Source organism: Astatotilapia calliptera, chromosome 7 (assembly GCF_964374335.1).
Source record: "Astatotilapia calliptera chromosome 7, fAstCal68.1, whole genome shotgun sequence".
Taxonomy (NCBI): Eukaryota; Metazoa; Chordata; class Actinopteri; order Cichliformes; family Cichlidae; genus Astatotilapia; species Astatotilapia calliptera.
This window is the reverse complement of record NC_137428.1, coordinates 27,349,501-27,358,449: the sequence shown is the minus strand read 5'-3', so window position 1 is coordinate 27,358,449 and position 8,949 is coordinate 27,349,501. Positions and strand designations below refer to the sequence as shown.

The window sequence follows — 8,949 nt, the reverse complement described above, 5'->3', positions numbered from 1 at the left end:
CACAGATGTTTTGCTTTGGCAGCAACTTAAACAATTGAGTTAAATTAACACAGTTTATTCATGTTCAATAAACCTTTGCAATTTGTGTTGATAAAATGTGACTTAAACATGTTTTGATGAAGTAATTTGAGCTCTTGGAATATTTTAATCCTTCACAATTTTCTCACGTTATCCCAACACGATTCAATAACTTTTACCCAATACTACTTGGTCACTTAAATACTACATGTTATCTTCAAATTACATTTTGCTATTATATTCTAGTATCAAATACACAATTTTCAAATGGAGGCCTTATAACAGATTGTATTGTTCTCTTCCAAGATGGTTGCTGGCATCCACCAGTAACCTTTCAAAACAACATGTCTAATTTCACTGCAGTAGGTAAAGAATTAAACTGACATTACTCCTCCACTGAATCTATATAAATCAACAGTTAAATAATGTCAGTTCTTCCGTGTTCTCTGGAATCAATCGCAGCAAAGAAATTAGACTGTTTCTTTTGAAAAATGTTGGGAAAGAACAATACAAAACATTCTATTTAAGGCCTCTGACATCAAGATTCAGTTAAACAACAATTATAACTAAACAATTTGAGGTAATGTTAGTTTCCATTAACATTAAATTAGGTTACTGAATTGGCAAACACCTTCCTATTAACACTACCCATTTTACCCCAATAACTAAAGAAATTAGCACTTGCAGGTCAAAAACTTTATTCAAGAGACGCAAAAATAACATTGATACAGTGACTGTCAAAAATTACGGCACTGATCATACTGTGACATCTTGGTTCAAAACAGCACACTTAGAAATATTCAACGTTCTTTACTTCAACTGAATGAAACTGAAAACACCATTTCACACGACCCATATGGGATATTTAGACTGCATAACTGTTCACGCTACATCTCTTCACTAGTAAAAGAAAGAAAAAATACAAAGAGAAATTTAAAAATGCTGCCAAACAGACAAACAGAACTTGTACAGAGCAAAAGGAAAAACAAACAACAACAAAAAACAGCTCGTCCTCATGGCAGTTGCAGAGTATATAAAAATGAACCCTGCGATCCGTTCCTGGAATTGAGCTTCAAAAATGCAGCAGAACAAGTGTGAGATTTAAATGTCCTCTCACCTAGAGCTGATCACCTTGCATGCATAACAGTGAGCTTCGTTGCAGGAGCAGTTTTGTCTTAGTTGTGAGCTTTTCTTGAGAGCTGAGTTGCATCCAACTCCATTACCACCCATTGAATCACCTCAAAAGTGTAGCAGAGTTGTGATGGGTAACTCATGTTGAAGGAATAAAAAAGGTCCAAACAGCATGGCTACTGCAAAGGTCACGTTATCCAGATCTTGAAGAACAACATCAGAAAAGTCATTGCCTGGCGCATCTCTGGAGACAGATGTTCATTGTGGTTTTCTCAATCTGTGCAGTGGCCTCAGTCAAGTCCTGGTTAAACACAAAACATTTCTTTAAGATTCCTTTTTAAACTCATCTCTTTTGAATCTACCAGTTCTAATGTTAGAGTAATTTAAACCAATGCAAGCAACATAGTAAATAGCTATAGCCAAAGAGTGGCCTGCCATGCTGCCATTCATGGTCTAACAGAGTTTCTAAGAGAGGGTGAAAAACATAATAATTTCAAATGCTTTACATTAGTTTTTGTTAGAAAGACACCGGCCCATCAGAAATCCAGGCTATGTCACTCAGAAGATGTTAGAATTTAGACTTTCAGCCCCACAATTTGGTTAGCTGTTGGTCAGTTGGTCTTTTTTTTTTTTTTTTTTTTTCAAACAAAAGCTAATGTAAATACTGGTGGGATTTTCCTTTGTTCATTAGAATGACAAATTTAAAGTTTTTTCACACTGATGTGACCCCTAATACAGGGGTGGGGGTGGGGCCTCAAGGGCCGGCGGCCGAGTTCACTACCAGGCCTCATGTGAACTTCAAATTATTAAAGAGGACTACTGGTCCTAACCAGTCCAATGAGGATCAAGTGGATAACTAAATGCATTTTTAAAGGTTGCAAATCCACAATCTACTCATAAAACACTCACCATGAACTCCTGCACCAAGATGTTGCAATTGTCTTTCACACAGATGCGGAGCACTTTGATGAGGGACTCCGAGCATTAATGTCATCCTTGACTATTATAACAAAGAAAACAGAGATTTGTGAACTTTTCAGTAGCACAAAAGAAAATGATCCCAGACAAAAACTCTTGACTTTTTAAACCAGTCAACATGCAACACCAGCATCTACAAAGCAATATCAAAAGTTCCTGTTTGACATCAACTTTATGGATATATAGTTTCCAGAACATTTATTTTTAAAAAAAGATAAATTTTTCTCAGTGGGCCAGTAAATGCATGACGAAAATTATGGCATCCTTTTAGTGGAATCATTACTCACAGGTAATAGTTGACTGTTTCAATGGATGTAGCATAAACATTTTACTGACCTAATGCAATACATATACACTTTGTAGTTAAAGAATTTTAAAGTTCTTACTGTCATAATGGCAGCTACATCCTTTAGCTTTGTGCCCTGTTCCCCCGATCACTTTGCAAACACTTTCAGCAGACTGTCAGAGAGAAACTCAGCTCCGTCAGAAACCTTGACTGTAAAGGCATGGTTGGGATGCACTGGAATGCTGCATTTTATCTGAAATGACATAAAATTATTTTGAAATAACAGCAGGCACTGTGCTTGGTTAATCAGTAATGTTTTGTTGAATAAAAACTGTGTTTCCAGATCTTATGGGATTAAAAAAAATCCAAAGATGTTTGTTTCTGATTTGCAACCCAACAACCCACAAGTTACAACCTCATTTCAGTTCAAGTGTGCATTAATGCGAGTCCAGTAATCACCTTTCTGGCAATACATACAGGTATAAGTTAAACCTATGGCAGATTTTGGATTTCTCAGTTGTATTAATAGGGTGAGTATGCATGCACCTAATAATTATAAAAAACCTATTATAATTAAGTTACAGAAACGAAAATAGAATATACTTTCTTACCATAACACCTTGAACCCACAATCCATCAGCTGACTCCTGGTGAAATGCAGAATAGAGGTCGTCTCTCAATGTGCAGCAAAAAAACACAAAAACAAAAACAAAAGGACAGCAGGTGAGGCCAGGAGGGGTAGGGATGTAAGCTAGCATAATGCCGCTGATGATATTAGCTAAAGCTGTTCAATGTCCAAAATCTCACTAACACCATGGTGCAGTAAATACACAATGTAACTGAAGAGTCAGTTGACAAATCTATTCACACAGAAAACCAAATTATGTTATGAGTGCCTCGTAATTAGGTTTAATGTGATATTACGGCTCTTGTGCCAAAGACAAATTCAAATGAAAAAGCGCCAATTCTTTGACAACAGATAAAACAGCAAATAAGCTAACGGCTCTTTTTTAGCATGTTACATGGCGACACTCTAGACGTTTAACTACATTTGGCTGAAATATGGTAAACATTAATTCAAAAAATCAAGACATACCAAAAACGTAGAGTTGGCTGCTCGACTTGACTGAGATGGATGCCTTTTTTAAACCACGATCCAAAGCCCGCGAGATGAAATCACGCGTGGTTTCACGAGATTTAACGTTGCTATCTTATTGACTTACTTCACCTGAACATGATATGAACAATTTAATACACCCTTTCTGCATATCATGTAGTTTTTACACTATATAGTTACATTTAACTTTAAAACATGAGGCAATTGTGTTAAATACATGCAAGATGCTTACATAAATCCAAGAGATGGCCAGTCCCTTTTTTTCAGTGTAAGACTGTAACATGACCAAGTGTGGAACGAAACACTGAACACTCTCTGGATTCACTGTAATTCTAACTCTTTTCCTTGAAATAAAATAGACTTGTGCACTAACTGTGCACCATGCTTGCATTCCATCCTTGTATACCTGCTTTGGGCTTATGCAATACCATTAGAGCACAGTGTGTTACCTCGGGGCAATGTTCTTTTTTTTCCTTTGATAATATGTCATGTAGATTGTTAGGTGACTCATATTTTCACATGATTATTTGGACCAAAATGAGTGCAACTTTCATGTAAGAAAGTACTGGAAGAGGAAGGAATATAGGCCCTTTTGGGTCATGAGACCAATCTTTCTCATTTTCATTTCATATATAATTAATTAGTATGGCAGTGTCACTGGTTAGCATGAATTCCCACTTCTGAGAGAGCACTGATCCAATGAAATGGGTGTATCAGTTCATTCAAAAAGTGAGACAACCTCATCTCTCTACTGGATCCAATAAAGTTCAGATGCTGGTTTAAGAGCTTGGTGATCACTTTGAGATCTCTGCATGGTGAAATGTGTCCTTACATAAGGGAACTCCTACATGTGTATGCAATGTGCAGGTCATTGAGGTCCCCAGACCAACACCCGTTGGTGACTCCTGGTTCTAAAAAAAACTAGAGGAGACTGTGTTTTCTAAACTATGGCGAGCACGAACATTACATTTGAAATACATCTGTGGACTCTATTGAAGATTTTAGCAGCTCAAGTCTTATTTGTCATTAGTTTAGGGTTCCTTTTAATTTGTGCATATCATTGCTGCACATTAATATTTGTATTTTTACTTGTTGCTAGTTGTTGTGAAGCACTTGGTCATCCTTATGTGGAAAGATGCTACATGAATACATTTTATTTACTTAAAAAAAAAAAGAAGCTCAAATTGACTATCGTGCCTGGAGAAAACACTAAAACTGATTGCACCAAAAATGCCAAATCGCAACACACACAATCCTATCATGTTGCTGCAGCAATGCATGATGTAAATGAATGTGTCATTTGTGCAGAGCATTGTTTCTATCAGCCAGAGATGTTAGCCATGAGTAGTAAATTTTGCAACTTATTTTCTGTTAAAATCACCACTCTTTGATATATATATATATATATATATATATATATATATATATATATATATATATATATACACACACATGTATAATTTTTTTTTTTTGCTTTTGTTGCTTTTTGTTACCAAAATGTCACAGAATGGCTCCAGTGTTGTAAAAACGATAAAATACAGCAGTAGCGCTTTATAGTAATCTCTAACTATTAAGAATCATTAAGGTATTAGCAGCTGCTTAATTCATCATTTATTTAGCATTACTCTTATGTAGTATACCATTTATAAATATAGCTGTGTTATTATGACTGTGATTCTTACTAGGAGTGAAATAGTGGCAGTGATGGCTATACACAGTTACACCATGTACTGCACCGATAGCTGTACATGGTGTAACAGTAACAGAAGGATAAACATCTGCATTTATAAATTACATACTAAGGAGTAGTTATGTATAAATGATGAATTAAGCACTGTCACGGTCCGCTGTGACAGACCGTGCGGTGGTGTGTATGGTGGACCCAGGTGCGAACACAGGTGAGCAGACGGGAGTGAACTTTAAACAAAAGCGAGCCTTTTATTGTGGCTGATGACAAGGTATACAAATACAGCAGGGATAGCGTGGCTAAACAGAAACCTAAACTGGGAATAACTAAGGTAAAGCTATGACTAAGAATGCAATAGACCGGGCATGGAAACATAGAGGGTGGAAACACAGACGACGCGACACAGACTACATGAAACACAGAGACTAAATACACAAGAGGGATGATCAGGGGAAGTGGCCACACATGGGAACACAGCTGACACAGATAAACATAACAAGACATGGCAGGAGTAAACAACACTGACGGGAGACTGTCAAAGTAAAACAGGAAGTACACAGAGGTGCAAACAGGAGGAGAGAGAGAGCGCGGGCATAGTGGGCTGGGGAAACATGGAAATGAAACACGAGGGGAGATGAGGGCTCACAGATACATAGAGGGGCACACAGGGGATAAGAGTCACAAGGGGAAGTCAAATAAGGAACAACATAACAGGACAACTCAGGAAACATGACCTAAATAAGGAACGAAATACAAAAACACAAGGAACTGAGAATACTGGGCCCACATGGCCCAGGACCATGACAAGCACTTGCTGATACCTTAATAATGCTTAATACTGTGACACTATTATAAGTGGTACAGATACAACCAGTGTTAGCTTGTTAATACATTCATCATTTATATAGCATTACTCTTATGTAGTATATGTAATGTCTAATTATACTGATTGGGATTCATCATCTAATTTAGTTTTTGTTTTTTGTTTTTTTAGGAGTTGATCACGAGAAGCAAAAAATAACAAGACCTGGAGGATGCTGGTGAGAGTATAAAATCTGCCTTTTAATTTTGGTAGTATCACACAGAAATAAAGTGTGTATGAAAGCATCACTTTATATATAAATGGAATACACAAACACTGCATTGTCATGAAAAGAGAGCCTAATACAGAGAATATTTTTGACTTATGCAGATGTGTTGTCTGATGTGCTAATACACCAAGAAACTGTGGGCACATGTCAGACAGACTAATACTGCCAGTAGACGGTGATTTCTCCAAAAAGAAACAAACATCTATCCCTACCACTCTCTTATCAGGATGTCTTGCGACCTCAATCTGTTACCCAGGCACATTCACACATTCTGATGCGTATTATACATCCAGACAACAATCACTGTCAGTTACAGTGAACGGGGAGGGGAGCAAGCCACATTCACATGCCAATTTTCAGCCTGATTTTTAGAAAGTCTGCTGATTGCAAAGCAGAGTTGCACATAATTTCACCCAAGAAAGCTTTGCATTGTGCATTGATTTTCCCGTCTTTAGTCATATATAAGGACGGAGGTAAAACAGAAGAGGAAGCAGGGGAAAAAAGAGGTTTGTAAAAAGGGTGGAGTGGGTGGATGGTGTAGACACACAGGACAAGCAGAGAAATCTGCAAAATGTGGGAAAAGGACAAACAGAAAGAAAGCACAGCCCTCATTAGCATTGCATTAGTACATTAGGTTTGTACTGTACCTCATTAGTCAGAATCAACTTAATGTTCACAATGTACGGTAATTTGTCTTGATGTCATTGCAGCAGGAGTTCTGCTTCCAACCCTGACGTCCTGACAAGAAACCAAATGTAGCTTTAAAAAACAACCAAAAAGTATGTTTTATTTAAAAAAAAAAAAAATAATAATATATATATATATATATATATATATATATATATATATATATATATATATATATAAGAATAAATTAGGTAATTCAATTAATACAAATTAATTAAATTACATTCTTGCAAAGGCTTTAAAGAAGTAACTTGGAGTTGGCTACCACAGAGCATGACTTCAAGACCAGGGGCTGCAGTTCATGTCCCATCCATCCTCTTCCACTTATCCAATTCAGGGTCACTGGGGCGCAGGACGGGGCTCCAGTCTGTTGCAGGGCTAACACAGAGAGACAGACAACTGTTCACACTCATGTTCACATCTATGGGTAATTATGAATCACCAGTTAGCCTAAACCCACTAACTGCATGTCTTTGGACCGTGGGAGGAAGCCGGAGCACCCGGAGAGAACTCAGACTCCACACAGAAAGGCCATAAGCAGATGTTGGAGTCAAACTCTGAACCTTCTTGCAGTGAAGCAAGTCTTTTAAGTTAATTAAACCTAAGTCCAATCAAGGTGTGACTATATGAGTGATTTTTGAAGAGGGCACATTCCCCCTTTTTTTGGGTGGCAACAAAATAAAAGAAAGAAAATAATGTATTTCATTGTATACTGCAGGTGCGAGGACCCTTTGTATATATTTAATTCAGTTCAGTTTTATTTATACAGCACCAAGTCACAGCAGCAGTTATCTCAGAGAGCTTTACATTATTGAGGTTAAGACCTTAAAAGATTGCAGAGAGAAATGAAACGATTTCCTATGACCAAGCACTTGGTGAAAGTGAGGAGGAAAACTTTAGTTTAACAGAAGAAACCTCTCAGCTCAGGGAGGGCAGCCATCTGGCCCGACCCTCTGGAGTGAGGGAAAAGTAATGAGAGATGAGGAAAGCACAGATAAACAACAACACTGAATCATGACATATACAGTCAGGTTCATAATCTGTTGGGCAAAGACACTATTTATGTAATTTTCCCTCTGTTACTTACCGCACTGGGCTTTAAATCAAATGGGTTGAAATGCAGTTTAGCAGGTTTCATAAAGATTATGCAACAACTGTTTTGAACTTTAAGCCCTTCAGTATTTTACTTTTATTATAAATATGTGCCCCAAAGACAGAGTGAGATAGGCCACCATTAGCCTGGAAAACCAAAATAATCCTGTCAGATAGGCAGGAGAAACTGCCGGAGTGGCAAAAACAATGAAGAAAGATTTGAAGATCGCAGAAGACAAGTAAAGCACATACTGCCAGAATGAGCTCAATGCTAAAGAAAAATTACTGTCCAACATTTAACTCGATCGAAACGAGTCTTAAACGTATAATTACCAAAGTCTAGAGTCAAAAAAACGTCATGACTTTAAACACAGAGAGTTTCCAACAAGCTCCAAACCACTGGCTACACTCAAGAGATGGGAAGAAAAAAGCATGAAGAGGGGCAGAGACATGTTAAACATGGTGGAGGTCATGTTGTGGCCTGAGCCTGTGGAAGCGGGTTACTGATGATGTGACTGCTGATAGAAGCAGCAGGACGAATTATGAAGCATACAGGACTCTCTGCTCAGATTCAGCCAAATGCTGCAAAACTGATCAGAAAGAGCTCCACAGAGAAAATGGATAAAGACCCAAAGCAATACTGTAAAGACCTAGAAGAGCATGTCAGGGGGAGAAACACAGCACGTGTTGAGGTCCATGGATTCTAGACAAGGATTTTCAACCAAGTAAAAATAATTTGTATGTTTGTCGAATTAATTTTGAAAATAGAAGATAGAGGATGAGGTATAAAAATGGATGAGATTCCAACACAGTTAATGCATTTTCCTTAAAATCCCTTGAGTTAAAGCTAAAAATCTGCACT

The 8,949-nt window shown here is 37.5% G+C and overlaps 1 long non-coding RNA gene across 3 annotated transcripts; it reads right to left on the bottom strand.

Moving 5' to 3' along the window:
• Nucleotides 1-1,309: 1,309 nt before the first annotated feature.
• On the bottom strand, nucleotides 1,310-3,647 carry LOC145430042 (uncharacterized). Of its 3 annotated transcripts, none has more exons than XR_013910420.1 (5): nucleotides 3,510-3,647; nucleotides 3,025-3,060; nucleotides 2,514-2,666; nucleotides 2,059-2,149; nucleotides 1,310-1,450 (listed from the first exon to the last, which is right to left on the bottom strand). It is a non-coding gene; the product is annotated as an uncharacterized LOC145430042 (long non-coding RNA). The 3 variants fall into 3 exon arrangements; XR_013910421.1 differs by having other exon boundaries at nucleotides 3,025-3,088; nucleotides 3,510-3,629; XR_013910419.1 differs by lacking the exon at nucleotides 3,510-3,647 and having other exon boundaries at nucleotides 3,025-3,163.
• Between the last annotated feature and the right edge of the window lie 5,302 nt (nucleotides 3,648-8,949).